This window comes from Tauraco erythrolophus, chromosome 18 (genome assembly GCF_009769465.1).
Source record: "Tauraco erythrolophus isolate bTauEry1 chromosome 18, bTauEry1.pri, whole genome shotgun sequence".
NCBI lineage: Eukaryota > Metazoa > Chordata > Aves > Musophagiformes > Musophagidae > Tauraco > Tauraco erythrolophus.
Genome location: NC_141482.1, coordinates 379,307 through 394,495, shown reverse-complemented (window position 1 = coordinate 394,495; position 15,189 = coordinate 379,307).

The following is a 15,189-nucleotide window of genomic DNA, read 5'->3' as shown; positions in this document are numbered from 1 at the left end:
CTGGGGCTCCTGCTTTAATGGTGCTGGTGCCTGGGTGGGATGCGCTAGCCCTGCTGGCCAACCCGGTCCCACAGCCCTCACCCAGTGCTGGTGATGACCCTGTGCTCAATGGTGGAGCTGGGGTTGGCCCCGGCCCCTGGCCTGGCGAATTGACACTGAGTGTTGGGAAGGGCGTGGGGGAGGCAGCTTAGGCCAGAGGACACATTGCAGGTGTCTCCGAAACCACTCTTCTGCACGAGAAGGGGAACAGTATGAGCTCCAGATGGGCACAGATACATGCAGGAAGCACCCATGCAACAGCAGTTGTTGGAAGATCGGAGAAGTCCAAGGGACTGAAAATGAGCCAAACACATGACCAGCAAAGCCTGAACATCAGGATAGGAGCCTGCCAGCCCTTTTTTGAAAGCAGGGGGACAGCAGCATCGAAACGTGAAGGATGGAGAAGAAAGAAAACCGGTGGAAAACAAACACAGAAGCTCTGGTCCTGTCCTGCGCAGCTACGGGCCACCAAGGCCACTGCCACTGGTGTGATCCAAGGGGCACCAGCTCCATGGGAGCGTGTGCTTGCAGCAAAGTGAACTCATGCGTTGGTATGACCCTTGGCAAGGTGGGACACAGCAGCCGGCAGCTCCTGGGAACGGCCCTTGCAGGTGGGGGGGATGGCAGCCCTACCTGCAGCACCAGTATGAGTGCTGGGACCTGGGGGAGAAGGTGATGGAGGTGGAGAATGACAGAATCATAGACTCACGGAATGGTTTGGTTATGTCGTGGTTCAGCCCAGCCGGCAGCAAAGCCACCGCTCAGGTGCGCACTCACCCCTCTTCCTCAGTGCGGTGGAGAGGAGAAAAATGTGACAGAAGGGCTGAGGGGAGAGAAGAACAGGGAGGGGTCACCCACCAACCATGGCCCCGGGCAAAACAGACTCAGTTTGGAGACAAATCAATTTAATTCATTAATGGCTCATTCAGAGTGGATGACATGAAACAAAGCCAGATCTCAAAACCACCTTTCCTCACCCCTCCCTTCTTCCCGGCTCTGCCTCCTGTCCCAGCGGCACAGGGGGATGGGGAATGGGAGGCTGCAGGTCAGTTCACACGTTGTTTCTGCCGCTCCTTTCCCAAAGGAGGAGGACTCCTGACACCCTTTCCCTGCTCCAATGGATCCCCTCCTCATGGGACAGTCCACAGACTTCTCCACCGTGAGTCCTTCCCACAGGATGCAAACCTGACCCATCAGATCACACCAGCATGGGCTTTTCCCATGGAGTCATGGCTTCTGAGGGCACAGCCACATGCTCCAGTGTGGGGTTCTCCATGGGCTCCAGATGCCTCCCCGCCTTGTTGTCAGCCTCCAGCAGCTCATAGAGGCCATTCTCCACGACTTCCTTTAGGGACAGGCATCTCTCCTCCAGCGTGGACCTGACAAACCTCAGCAGTCCCAGCAGGATGAACTTGGCCCAGTGGCACCCCGGGAGCAAGGCGCTTTGGAGCTTTCAGGCTCCTGCTCGAGAGGTGAGTTTATTTGCCAGCCGTCACCCTTTCAGAGGAAGCTCAGCCATGGTGACCACCTGGCAGAAGGCTAAGACCTCCACATCCAGCAGGAGGGATGTGGGAGCGCAGACAGAGCTCCCACAGAAAGACGCGGCCATCCAGGTCTCGGGTTGCAGGGAGTGCCTGAGCCTCTCCATGGTAAGTGGTGAGAACAACTATGTGAGGTGCAACCAGGTGGACGATCTGCTCATCATGGTCACAGAGCTGCGGGAGGAAGTAGAAAGGTTGAGGAGCATCAGGGAGTCTGAGAAAGAGAGAGATCGGTGGTGTTGGGTGCTGCCCGACCTGCAACAAAAACAGGAAAAGCCACAAAAGGAAACCCAAGATGGAGGGGATTCTGGTTCCTCACCCCACATGGCAGAAGACAGTAACTCAAAGGTGAGTCACGAATGGAAACAAGTACATGCTCAGGGCAACAGGTGACCCCCCCCCACCTCCTTGCCTACCTCAGCTCCCCTGCACAACAGGTATGAGGCTCTGGAGGTGGAAGGCCCATCGATGGATGGTGTGGCTGAGGGACCATCTGCACTGGAGGTGTCACCAGGGTCAGAGAGAACTACCCGTTGTATCAAGACTGCCTCCACAGGGAAGAAAAGAAGGGTAGTAGTTATAGGCAACTCCCATCTGAGGGGGACGGAAGGTCCAATATTCTGGGCTGACCCTGCTCGGAGGGAAGTCTGCTGCCTCCCTGGAGCTCAGGTTAAAGACATGGCTAGGAAACTTCCTAGCCTGGTACGGCCCATGGACTACAACCCATTATTGCTCTTCCTTGTGGGTGGTGATGAAGCTGAAACATGGAGTCCACGGTCGATCAAGAGGGATTTCAGGACCCTGGGACAGCTGGTAAGAGGATCTGGGGCACAGGTAATCTTTTCATCCATCCTTCCAGTTGCGAGCAGTGACACTGGAAGAAGCAAATGCATCCAGTCGATTAATATGTGGCTCCGTGGCTGGTGTCATCACCACAATTTTGGCTTTTTCGACAGTGAGATGGCCAACATGGCACCAGGCCTACTGGCACCAGATGGGACTTGCCTGTCTCAGAGGGGAACGAGGGTCTTTGCTCGTGAGCTAGCAGGGCTCATTGACAGGGCTTTAAACTAGATTCGAAGGGGGAGGGGGGGGAATATCAAGAATGATAAAGATATGCTGGAAGTACCTGTAGAACAGAAGGAGGGAATTCCAGCTGCTCCAGCCAGGAAGTCAGATTCAACTGGGGCCCAACTTGAATGCCTTTATGCTAATGCGCGCAGCATGGGGAACAAGCAAGAGGAGTTAGAAGTGTGTGCGCGCCTGTTGGAATATGATCTTACTGGCATCACGGAGACGTGGTGGGATGAATCCTATGACTGCAGTGTCAGAACAGAAGGGTACAGGCTCTTTAGGAAGGATAGGCAGAGGAGATGAGGAGGAGGGGTTGCCCTCTATGTCAAAGACCAGCTGGAGTGCCTGGAGCTGCACCTGGGGATGGATGAGAGCCATCTGAGAGCTTATGGGTCAGGATTAAAGGGAGGGCAGGGACAGGGGACATAGTAGTGGGGGTCTGCTACAGACCACCTGACCAGGAGGACTGGGTGGATGAAGCCCTCTACAGACAGATCGGAGCTGCCTCACGTTCATGAGCCCTGGTCCTCATGGGGGACCTGATATCTGTTGGAAGGACAACACAGCAAGGCACAGGCAATCCAGGAGGTTCCTGGAATGCATTGATGATAACTTCCTTCTCCAAATGGCAGAGGAACCAACGAGGAGAGGTGCTTTGCTGGACCTTGTTCTCACCAAAAAGGAGCGGCTGGTGGGGAACGTGACGCTCAAGGAGAGCCTTGGCTGCAGTGACCAAGAAATGGTGGAGTTCAAGATTCTTAGGGAAGCAAGGAGGGTGCACAGCAAGCTCACTACCCTGGATTTCAGGAGAGCAGACTTCCACCTCTTCAGAGATCTCCTCAGTAGAGTACAATGGGATGAAGCCCTGGAGGGAAGAGGGGCCCAAGAAAGCTGGTTAATATTCAAGAATCACCTCCTCCAAGCTCAGGAGCGGTGCATCCCAACAAAGTCAGGTAGGAACACCAGGAGGCCTGCATGGATGAACAAGGAGCTCCTGGACCAACTCGGACACAAAAAGAAGGCCTCCAGAGGGTGGAAGCAAGGACAGGTGGCCTGGGAAGAATACAGAACAATTGTCCAAGCAACCAGAGATCAGGTTAGGAAAGCTAAAGCCCTGATAGAGTTAAATCTGGCCAGGGACATCAAGGGCAACAAGAAAAACTTCTATAGATATGTCAGTGATGAAAAGAGATCTAGGGAAGATGTAGGCCCTCTCCGGAAGGAAACGGGGGACCTGGCTGCCCAGGATATGGAGAAGGCTGAGGTTCTCAGTGACTTCTTTGCTCAGTCTTTGCCGCACAAACTGCCGCGCCATGCCCTGGCTGACGTGCCACGCCCTGTTTGCGCGTCATGGTCGCTCGCGCTCCCTGGGCGGGTTTTTATAGGGGCGGGCGGGACCGGCCAGACCGTTGCTCTGGCAACGCCCGGGACACGTCAGCGTCTCTCTCCAGCGAGAGCTGCCGGCTCCTGGGGGGCGGTCACTTCCCTCCCGCCGCATCGCCCGGCTTTTCGAGAAAAGCCCGTGTGCGTGCCGAAATCTGCTGCTCCGCAGCGGGTCGGTCCTGCTCCGGCGCAGCTCCTTCAGCAACTGACCAGGACAGGTTGGAAGGGACTTGGAGCGATCACCTACTCCAACCGCCCCCCTGCCATGGGCAGGGACACCTTCCACTAGATGAGGCTGCTCAAATCCCCGTCCAGCCTGGCTTTGAACACTTCCAGGGATGGGGCAACCACAGCTCCTACAGGCAATCTGTGCCAGTGTCTCACCACCCTCATTGTAAAAAATAACGTCCTTATATCTAATCTAAATCCACCCTCTTTCGGTGTAAAACTGTGGCCCATTGTCCTGTCACTACAGGCCCTGGTAAAAAGCCTCTCTCCAAGACTCCTCTATATATTGAAAGGCCACATGAAGGTCTCCCCAGAGCCTTCTCTTCTCCAAGCTGAACAGCCCCAACAGGTCCATGTCTTCCTTGCGCTGGGGACCCCACAGCTGGATGCAGTACTCCCGGTGGGGTCTCACCATAGCACAGTAGCTTCCCCATGTCAGACAGAGCCAGTTCCAGCCGGCTCCAAGACGGACCCACCGCTGAGCCCATCAGCAACATTAGTAGCGCCTCTGGGATAACATATTTAAGAGAGGGTAAAACAACCACTGAGCAGCTGGAAACAGGAATGAGAACATGTGAGAGAAACAGCCCTGCAGACACCAAGGTCAGTGAAGACGGAGGGGGAGAAGCGCTCCAGGTACCGGAGCAGGTTCCCCTGCAGATTCCCTTGCAGCACATGGTGAAGACCATGGTGAGGCAAACTGACCCCTGCAACCCATGGAGGTTAACGGTGGAGCAGAACCACCTGCGGCCCATGGGGGACCCCAAGCCGGGGCAGGCAGATGCCATGACCCCACGGGAAGCCTGCACTGGAGCAGGTTTGCTGGCAGGAGTTCTGACCTCATGGGGCGCCCACCCTGGAGCAGTCTGTTCCTGAGGGACTGCACCCCATGGAAAGGACCCACGCTGGAGCAGTTCATTAGGGCTGCAGCCTGTGGGACGGACTCACATTGGAGAAGTTTGTGGAGGACTGTCTCCCATGGGAGGAATTCCACACTGGAGCAGGGAAGGAGTGTGAGGACAAAGGAGCAGCAGACACAACGCGTAATAAGCTCACTGCAACCCCTGTTTCCCGTCCCACTGCACTGCTCGGAGGGAGGGGGTAGAAGAGCCATGGGTCAAGTTGAGCTTGGGAAGAAGGGAAGGCCCAGGGGAAGGTCTTTAAAGATTTGCTCGTTTCTCACTATCTTACTGTTACAATTAATTGCAATAAACTAAATTACCCTCTCCACCTCATCATCTGTTCTGTCTGTGACTGTAACTGTAAGTGATCTGCCCGTCCTGCTGATGGAGGAGGGGCAAGACAGCAGCTTGGAGGGCATATGGCAGCCAGCAGAAGTTGACCCACAATGACATGCTTCTACGTGTGTTTTAGAGCAGCCTGTATCACTGCTTCATCTGTAGCACACACTAACATCACTAAAACTCCTTCAGTTAAGAAACAGAAGATTTCAACACGACAACGTTTTGTGTCTTGAATTTTACAGCCCTGCACTAAAAGCCACTCCAAGCTGAAGCCAGCCTTTACCAGGACACAACATTCTGTGGACTGTTGTCATCTGACAGCGACTCAGCTCCACAGCAGAAGTCCTACAGGGACTGCAATGGGCTGCAGCTCCTCAGCAGACACCTGAACAGCATTGCTCTCAGCCTCCTGGTCTGGAAGAGGCATGTCCTGTTGTCACACTGAGCACCATCCATCTGAGACAGCTGTACAAAAACAAGCACCAGGAGCTTCAGTGTCTCTGCAGAGCAAAGGGTGGAAGCCAGCAGGCGCTGGTACCTTGCCACTGCCCTGAATTTCAAGTCCTACCTCAGCATTGCCATCTGCAGTCAGACTCCTGAAGCTGTGGTAGACCTTCTCTGCTTCTCAAGCAGAAGTCCAAATACATAGCAAGAAAAGCAGAAACAAAAGGAACATCCCTTTCCCCTTCTTCTTCCTTTCTTATGGTGGCGAATCATCAGTCTGACTTTCTACCAACCAGGTTGTCTCAACATAACTGCAAAGAAGCATCTCTGAAATCAAACACATATGTCTGGACTTGGGCATGTGTGCAGATGCACCTGACAAAGACCTAACAAAGACCTAGCAAAAGCCCACAGAAATTCCCCCCCCCAGCTGCTGTCACGCCTACGTGGCGGTGGTCCGCAAGTGCACAGGTCAGGCAGAAGATGAGAAGTTGGGGTTCTGTCCTGGTTTTAGCCGGGACAGAGTCAGCTCTTCTTTTTAGCAGCCAGAAGAGCTCCATGTTTTGGTTTTACTCAGAGGCTCGCTCTGAGAAGAATGCTGATAGCAAGTTGATGTTTGTAGTTGGCACTGAGGTCTCAAGGACTTTTCAGCTGCCGTGTTCTTGCCAGTGTGCAGGAGCACAACAGGATAAGGGGGGAGCACAGCTGGGACAAGGGGTCCACGACTCTCCTTATGATTTGTACTTGGTCTTAAGATTGAGGCCAACCTGGCCAATCAATATTCCATACCATGCAGCGCCATGCCCAGTATAACAGTGAGGGGCAGCCGGACAGACGGGCTTTGGCGCTTTGGCTCTTTCGCCGCTTTTGCTCTTTTGCGCTTGCTGCGCTGTTGCTCTATTGCCTTTTTTTTTTTCTCTCTCTCTCTCCCAGCACTCCCACTCTCAGAGTACACACACTCTCTCTCTCCCCCCCCCCCCCCCCCCCCCCCCCCATCTCTATTTCGGGGCCTCGCGTTCGTCCGGGATTGCAGCTTTGGGACGAGACGGGCTGTGGATAAGAGGGGGTGGTGAGCATCTACACTGTATTAAATCATCTGTATTAAATTGTTCTTATCTCAACCCACGGGTTTCCCGTTTATCCTTTAATTCTCTCCCTCATCCCTGGGGCTGGGGGAGGGGGAGTCAATGACTGGGGCGGGGGGGCGGGGGGGGGGGCGGGGGAGGGTGGGGGTGGTTTGGTTGCCAGAGCGGCCTAACCCACAACAGGTTCTCAGCCAGGGGGGGCTGCAGGAACACATTTGACCACAGACTGGATCCAACGAGGGTATCACACTGGACAGCCATGTGGAGTCGGTCCTCCTCGGAGCAGCGGGTCTGCAGCCAAGGACAGCCCCCAAACTCAGAGGCTGACAGCCTCCCTTTGTTAGGGGAGGAGGGCGCATCTTGGGTCACCAGCCACAAACCTCAACAGCTCTTAAGTTGGTTGCTCAGTATTAACTCCCGAACAACGCTCTGACCCTGGGGAAGGCCAACCAGTGGCTGATGGGGATGACAGTCTATGCACACCGGAGGCATTGCCAGGCTCTGAGTGGCCCACTCCTCGTGTTACCATCATCTCCATGAGGAGGAAAAGGCAGTTATAGCTGTAGGTGACTACTTCTGAGGGGAAAAGAGGGTCCCATCTGCCAGACAGACCCTCCTCTTAGGGAGGTCCGCTGCCTCCCTAGGGCCCACATTAAGGACATGGCCAGGAAAAGTCCCAGCCTGGGACGGCTCTTCCGCACGGGTGGTGATGTGTCCGAGGGCGACCAAAAGAGACTTCATGGCCCTGGGACAGTTGGTAAGGGAATCTGGAGCACAGGTTATTTTTTCCTCTCCCAGTTGCAGGCAGTGATGTTGGAAGAAACAGATGCTCCCAGTCTCTTACTACGTGGCTCCATGGTGGGTGTCACTGCCATGATTTAGGGGTTTTGATAATGGGATGGCCCACAGGGCACCAGGCTGGCTGGTGTCAGATGGGATTCACCTTCCTCAAAGGGGGATGAGGGTCTTTGCTCGTGAGCTAGCAGGGCTCATTGACAGGGCTTTGAACTAGAATTGAAAGGGGAGGGGGATAATATCAGGCTTGATTAAGACAAGTTGAGAGCACCTGAAGAGCAGCAGAAAGGAATTCCAGCCACTCCAGCCAGGAAGTCAGATTCATCTGGGACCCAACTTAAATGCCTCTATGCTAACGCACGCAGCACGGGGAATAAACGAGGAGTTAGAGGTGTGTGTGCACCTGCAGGAATATGGTCTTACTGGCATCATGGAGACATAGTGGGGTGAATCCTATGACTGGAGTGTCAGAGTAGAAGGGTACAGGCTCTTTAGGAAGGATAGGCAGAGGAGATGAGGAGGAGGGGTTGCCCTCTATGTCAAAGACCAGCTGGGCTGCATGGAGCTGCACCTGGGGATGGATGAGGTCCCAAATGAGAGCTTATGGGTCAGGATTAAAGGGAGGGCAGGGACAGGGGACATAGTAGTGGGGGTCTGCTACAGACCACCAGACCAGGAGGACTGGGTGGATGAGGCGCTCTACAGACAGATCGGAGCTGCTTCATGTTCACGAGCCCTGGTCCTCATGGAGGACACGATATCTGTTGGAGGGACAACACAGCAGGGCATAGGCAATCCAGGAGGTTCCTGGAATGTATTGATGATGACTTCCTTCTCCAAATGGCAGAGGAACCAACGAGGAGAGGTGCTTTGCTGGACCTTGTGCTCACCACCAAGGAGTGGCTGGTGGGGAACATGACACTCAAGGGCAGCAACTTGTCTTCAGAGTGTAATTCCTAATTCCTCAGCCTGTTGCATATTTAAATTTTGCTAATTTGGGCTCCTATATCAGTTAAAAATTCTGAACTTAGTCATCCTGGATCCACATGAATATGTATACAAGGTTCCCTGTCAGCGGGCCTTTGGCAGAAATTCACCATGCAGAGTGAGAGGCCCGAACCACAGCTTCCAGGTTTTTAACTACAACTCCTCTCACAAGGGTGTGAAAGGCTTGAGTTTCCCTTCCTGAGGGACTGTGGCTTCAGTGCTTCTCTTTGATCTGTAGTTTTCCCCTCTGGCAATTCTCCCTTCTGCTGTGTTAGATAGGTGAGTTGTCCATGACGCCTTGTTCAGAGTACTCCCAGTGTTAATGCTTTTTGCCAAAGGTCATTCCATTCTAAATTGTAACTCCAACTGAATCTACCCCAGTGTCCTGGTTTCAGCTGGGACAGAGTCAGCTCTTCTTTTCAGCAGCTAGAAGAGCTCCGTGGTTTGGTTTCAGTCTGGGACTTGCTCTGAGAACGCTGGCAGCGCACTGATGTTTGTAGTTGGCACTGAGGCCTCAAGGACTTTTCAGCTGCCGTGTTCGTGCCAGTGTGCAGGAGCACAACAGGATAGGGGGGGCATGGCCGGGACAGGGGGTCCATGACTCTCCTTATGATTTGTACTTAGACTTAGGATTGAGTGCTGAATTGACCAACGAAGTATTCCATATCATGCAGCGTCATGCCCAGTATAAAATGAGGGACAGCAGAAAGAAGGGCCTTTGCTCTTCCAGGACTCTCACTCTCGGAGTGCGCTCGCTCTCTTCCCCCCCATCCCCCACCCCCACCCCTCGCTCATGTGGGATTGCGGTGTCGGGACTTATCTGTTCTGGGATCGTTAATTCGGGATGAGACAGGCCTTGGTCAAGGGGTGGTGAGCAATTACACCGTACATCACTCATTTGTACGTATTTATCATTGTACATATCTGTATATATTCATATAGTAGTAGTATTAAATTGTTCTTATCTCAACCCATGGGTCTCTTTCCCTTTTCCCTTTAGTTCTCTTCCCCATCCCTGGGAGTGGGGGAGGGTGAGCAAGTGGCTGGGTGGTGTTTAGTTGCCAGCCCAGCTACACCACCCAGAAAGGCTCAGGTTCCCTGCGAGGATGGTCAGGGTGGGGTTTGCGGCTGCCTTGTCTGACCTGACTATTCCTGTCTGTGCCACCCCCCCTGGATCAGTCCATCCCATCTCACACCCGTAACTGTACTGTGCAATGTCTCTGCTCCAGTCAAAACGTGCACGGGAGGTTCTGAGGGTCTTACCTGTTGTGCTCAATGGCTCTCTGAATCCTTTCTCTCTGGGATTGAACGTGTATTTTCAAAGCATCCAGCTATGTGCTGACACAGGGTTTCAGGTGGCTGGGGTGTGGTGCGGCTGTCAGTGTCCCCTGCTGCCCTCTTTCCTACACTGCCCGAACACAAGTGGATGCTTGCACCAGGGCTGACAGTCCCTTTATGCTAATACTAAAATGTTCCCCCCACTCTTTGGGGTCCACACCCTAAGCCAAATAAGCCACTCGGGATGTTATTGACTGGTTGGCCTCTGGTCTGTCAGTCAGAAACACTCCCAGACCCCAGAACACTCTCACTTAGTCATCGCTCAACAGTATCCCATCATCTCCCATCAGGGAGACTCCCCAACTACTCTGTTTCTGTCTCGCCCAGCTTGCACAAAGATTTAGTGTGCAACACTGAGCTCAGTCCCATCCAGGGAATCCCGTGGACTCTGGTTTGGGGGTTTCCGCCTCGCAGACCCATGTGCCTTTCTGTTTTAATAGCAGGTTGCATGTCCCTTTCCTCCAGCTCCTCAGAGCTATTTTCATCAGGATCTACCCAGATGTCCCCATCCTAATCCTTGCCATCTGTGCCTGCAATCAGCTTTTGGATTTGGACAACTGGGGGGCTTCCTCGCTTCTGCTGGCATTGTTTCAATTTTTTGTTCCGACACACACATCCTCTCTCAATTCTCCGTTTAAACAACCTATTTTCAGTCATTCTTTAAATTGTCCTTGGGCAATCTGTCACGCTCGTTATTTTGTTCCTGAGCTTGAATCAAGCAGGAACCAAGGATGGCACACACAGGTCCTTTACTTCAGCCATCTCGACTATTTCCGCAACATTGCTCTGTTCTCTCCATGGCTGCTACCAGATCAGACCGCTGCTCCTTTGCCCATTGTATAGCTGGGGGAGAAGGGGCACAGGCGTGCCTCCATCATAATTCCTCTGTAGGCATCCTGCCAACTACACCAATTTAAATGTCATGGAACCTCACAAAACCAAGCCAGACCAACTAACAAACTGGAAATGAGATTTATTTTTTACAAGATCAAACTCAGTTTTGAGGCTCCAATAAACACTGGCAATCAAAGCGTCACAGAATCACAGAATGGTCTGGACTGGAAGGCACCCTAAAGACCATCTTTAGGTTCCCTAAACCAACCCCCCTGCCACAGGCAGGGAGGACGCCCTCCACTACACCAGGTTGCTCGAAGCCTTATCCAACCTGGCCTTGAACACTTCCAGGGATGGGGCATCCACAGCTTCTCTGGGCAACCTGTTCCAGTGCCTCACCACCCTCAGAGGGAAGAATTTCTTCCTTCTATCTAATCTAAATCTGCCCTCTTTCAGTTGCAAGCCATTGCCCCTTGTCCTGTCGCTACACACCCTTGTAAAAATCCCTAAGTCCTTCTCCTCCAGGCTGCTCTCAATCCATTCTCTGCCCAGCCTGTACTTGTGCTTGGGATTGCCCCAACCAACGTGCAGGACCTTGCACTTGGCCTTCTTGAACTTCATGAGGTTCTCACAGGCCCACCTCTCCAGTCTGTCAAGGTCCCTCTGTATGGCATCCCTTCCCTCCACCATGTCCACAACACCACACAACTTGGTGTCATCTGCAAACTTGCTGAGGGTGCACTCAATCCCACTGTCCATGTCTCCAACAAAGATGTTAAATAGCACTGGTCCCAGTACTGATCCCTGAGGAACACCACTCGTCACAGGCCTCCACTTGGACATCGAGCTGTTGATTGCAACTCTTTGAGTGCGACCATCCAGCCAATTCCTTATCCACCGAGTGGTCCATACGTGTGCATGGTTTATGTGAAGGGGTTCTGGTACCAGGAGAGGGGTTGCAGCCCCTGTAACTTCCCTGGCTCCAAAACCAATCGGACCAATTTCTGACCAGGTCAGACCCCCCCATCCCCTCAGCCCAGGGCTGAGCCATCAGCACCTCTGCGAATGCCCTATTTAATCGGGGACAAAGGAGCCCAAAAGGTGGTTCAGAACTGCAGTGAAGAGAGGGGGGAGGTGGGGGCTGGCGGAGTCCATCCTGCCTGGACTGCTGAGGTTTGTCAGGCCCCGCACAGCTATGGCAGAGAGAGGACTGAGACCTGAGAGAAATGGGCACGCACACACCCAGGACAGTGAAGATGGAACGGGACAAGGTGTGCTGGAGCTAAGATTCCTTTGCAACTGGTGGTGACATGGCAGCAGCCCCACTGTTGCCCGTGGAGATAAATGGTGGGGCACAGACCCACCGCAGCCCGGGGCGAAGTCCATGCTGGAGCAGAGATGCCGAGCCTGAGGGAGGTTGTAGAGAATGAGACTCACGACAAAGTACAGACACATCTGAAGTCTGTGGCGAACCCCACACCGGAGTGGGCTGCAGCTCCCTCGGAATCCGTGACGGCAGTAACAGCCTGCGCCGGTGTGATCTGATGGGTCAGGATTGCCTCCTGCGGGAAGGACTCACGGTGGAGAAGTCTATGGACTGTCCCGTGAGGAGGGGATCTGCTGGGGTGGGGGAAAAGAGTGTCAGGAGTCCTCCTCCTTTGAGAAAGAGAAACAACGTGTGATGAACTGACCTGCAGCCCCCCATTCACCATCCCCCTGCGCTGCTTGGACAGGAGGCAGAGCTGGGAAGAAGGAAGGGGTGGGGGAAGGTGTTTCTGAGATCTGGCTTTGTTTCATGTTATCCTCTCTGAATGAGCCATTAACAAATTAAATTGATTTGTTCCCAAACTGAGTCCGTTTTGCCCGGGGCCATGGTCAGTGGGTGATCCCTCCCTGTCCTTATCTCACCCTCAGGCCTTTTGTTACACTTTTCCTCTCTCCACCTCACTGAGGAAGAGGGGTGAGTGAGTGACCTCCTGGTGGCTGGCTGGGCTGAACCACGACAATGGCATTCGCAGAGGTGCTGATGGCTCAGCCCTGGGCAGAGGGGATGGGGATCCGACCTGGCCAGGGACAGGTCTGACCAGTCCTGGAGCCGGGGAAGCTTCTCGCATCTCTTTACAGGGCCCACCTCTGCAGCCTCTCCCCTGCAACCAAAGCCCCATCGCATAACCCTGGCACAGAGCTATTCAGTAGCTCTGAACAGAACACTCGCTGGAGCACTGATGATCGTTCTCTACAATACACAAAACCATTAAACGCCTCAGGGTGCACTGAACACCCTGACAGGCATAACAAAATCTTGTTTGACTGTCCTCTCAGCTGCACCTGAGCTGGATATACCTATGTGCCTAGTTGGGACAAGGGAAAGAATAAGATACACCCAGAGAGGAAATCTCTGGAACTGCCAAGTAGAAATCAGATGCAAAAACACTGAGAAGATTCCATTACTACAGCATGTGATAGTTTGATGTGGGGGGCTGTTCTGGTGGCAGGGGAGGGGATTTGCTCCCTGTGCCACCAGATCTGAGTCCCATCCCCCCCGGGGGGTTGCGCCAAATCGGCGCCTCTGCCCGTGGGGTATGGTGCAGGGTACCTCCTGTTTGTGTAAGTGCAACATCTGGATCCTGTCACAAAGGCTGTATATTGCAGCTGAGGGGGATTACCATGTAGGAATCACACACAGGAGCCCCAACCACTGCTCAGCCTTGAGGGTGAGAACTGCACTGTCAGAACAAATCCTGCTGCTCTACGGTTTGGCAAACGGGCGCAGGTAGGAAGAAGCAGCAGCTTCCCCAGAACCCCACAGTACCCCTGCAGAACCGCTTTGCCACTCTGCAGACCGAAGAAGTAAAACCTAACACCTCGGGGGAGGCACTGGAGAAAGACAAGGCAGCTCAACCAACAAGTGTGGTGACTAGCGCCACCAAGAAAAAAAGGCGCGTGGTGGTAGTGGGTGACTCCCTCCTGAGAGGTACAGAGGCACCCATCTGCCGACCCGATGCGCTGTCTCGGGAGGTATGCTGTCTCCCGGGTGCTCGTATCAGGGATGTTACTGAGAGAATACCTGGCCTCATACGGCCCACAGACTATTACCCACTACTGGTGTTTCATGTGGGTGCCAGTGATACAGCTGGCAGCAGCCTGAAAAACATCAAAAGGGACTTCAGGGCCCTGGGTGCAGCAGTCAAGGACTCTGGGGCACAGATAGTGTTCTCATCAGTGCTTCCAGCCGAGGGGCAGGGACCTGCAAGGGCCAAACGTATCTGGCAGGTTAACTCATGGCTCAGGGACTGGTGCTACAGCCAGGGCTTTGGGTATTTTGACTATGGGGTAATTTTTGAGAAGCCTGGGTTGCTAGGGGCAGATGGCGTGCACCTAACCGAGAAAGGGAAGAAGGTGCTTGGACAAAGGCTGGCCAGACTTGTGCAAAGAGCTTTAAACTAGTATTGCTGGGGGAGGGGGAGCACAGTTCAGCCCACCGCTGTCAGCATGGCACCAGTGCCAGCACCAAGGGTCCAGAGGCTGAGGAAGGATCACAGGTATGTTCAAATGAACTTATGCTGCCACCCAAGAGAACCCCTGTCACTCCAGCCAGCGAGTCGGCTTTGTTGGAGGCCCAGCTGAAGTGTATGTACACCAACGCACGCAGCATGGGAAATAAACAGGATGAGCTGGAGATGCGTGCACATGAGCAGGGCTACGACCTTATTGGCATCATGGAGACGTGGTGGGATGACTCCTGTGACTGGAGTGTCAACATGGAGGGGTATAAGCTTTTTAGAAAGGACAGGAAGGGGAGACGAGGAGGGGGTGTCGCTCTCTACGTCAGCAACCGGCTGGAGTGCGTGGAGCTTCACCTGGGGTCGGAGGACGAGCTGACAGAGAGCTTATGGGTCAAGATTAGAGGATGGGGACGGATAGGGGATGTTACGGTAGGGGTCTGTTACAGGCCACCTGGCCAGGAGGACAGAGCAGATGAGGTGCTTTATAGCCAGATAGGAGCAGCCTTGCGGTCACAAGCCCTGGTCCACATGGGGGACTTCAACCACCCTGACATCTGTTGGAGAGACAATACGGCAGGGCACGGGCAGTCCAGGAGGTTCCTGGAATGCGTGGATGACAACTTCCTCCTGCAGGTGATAGAGGAGCTGACAAGGAGGGGTGCCATGCTTGACCTTGTGCTCACCAACAGGG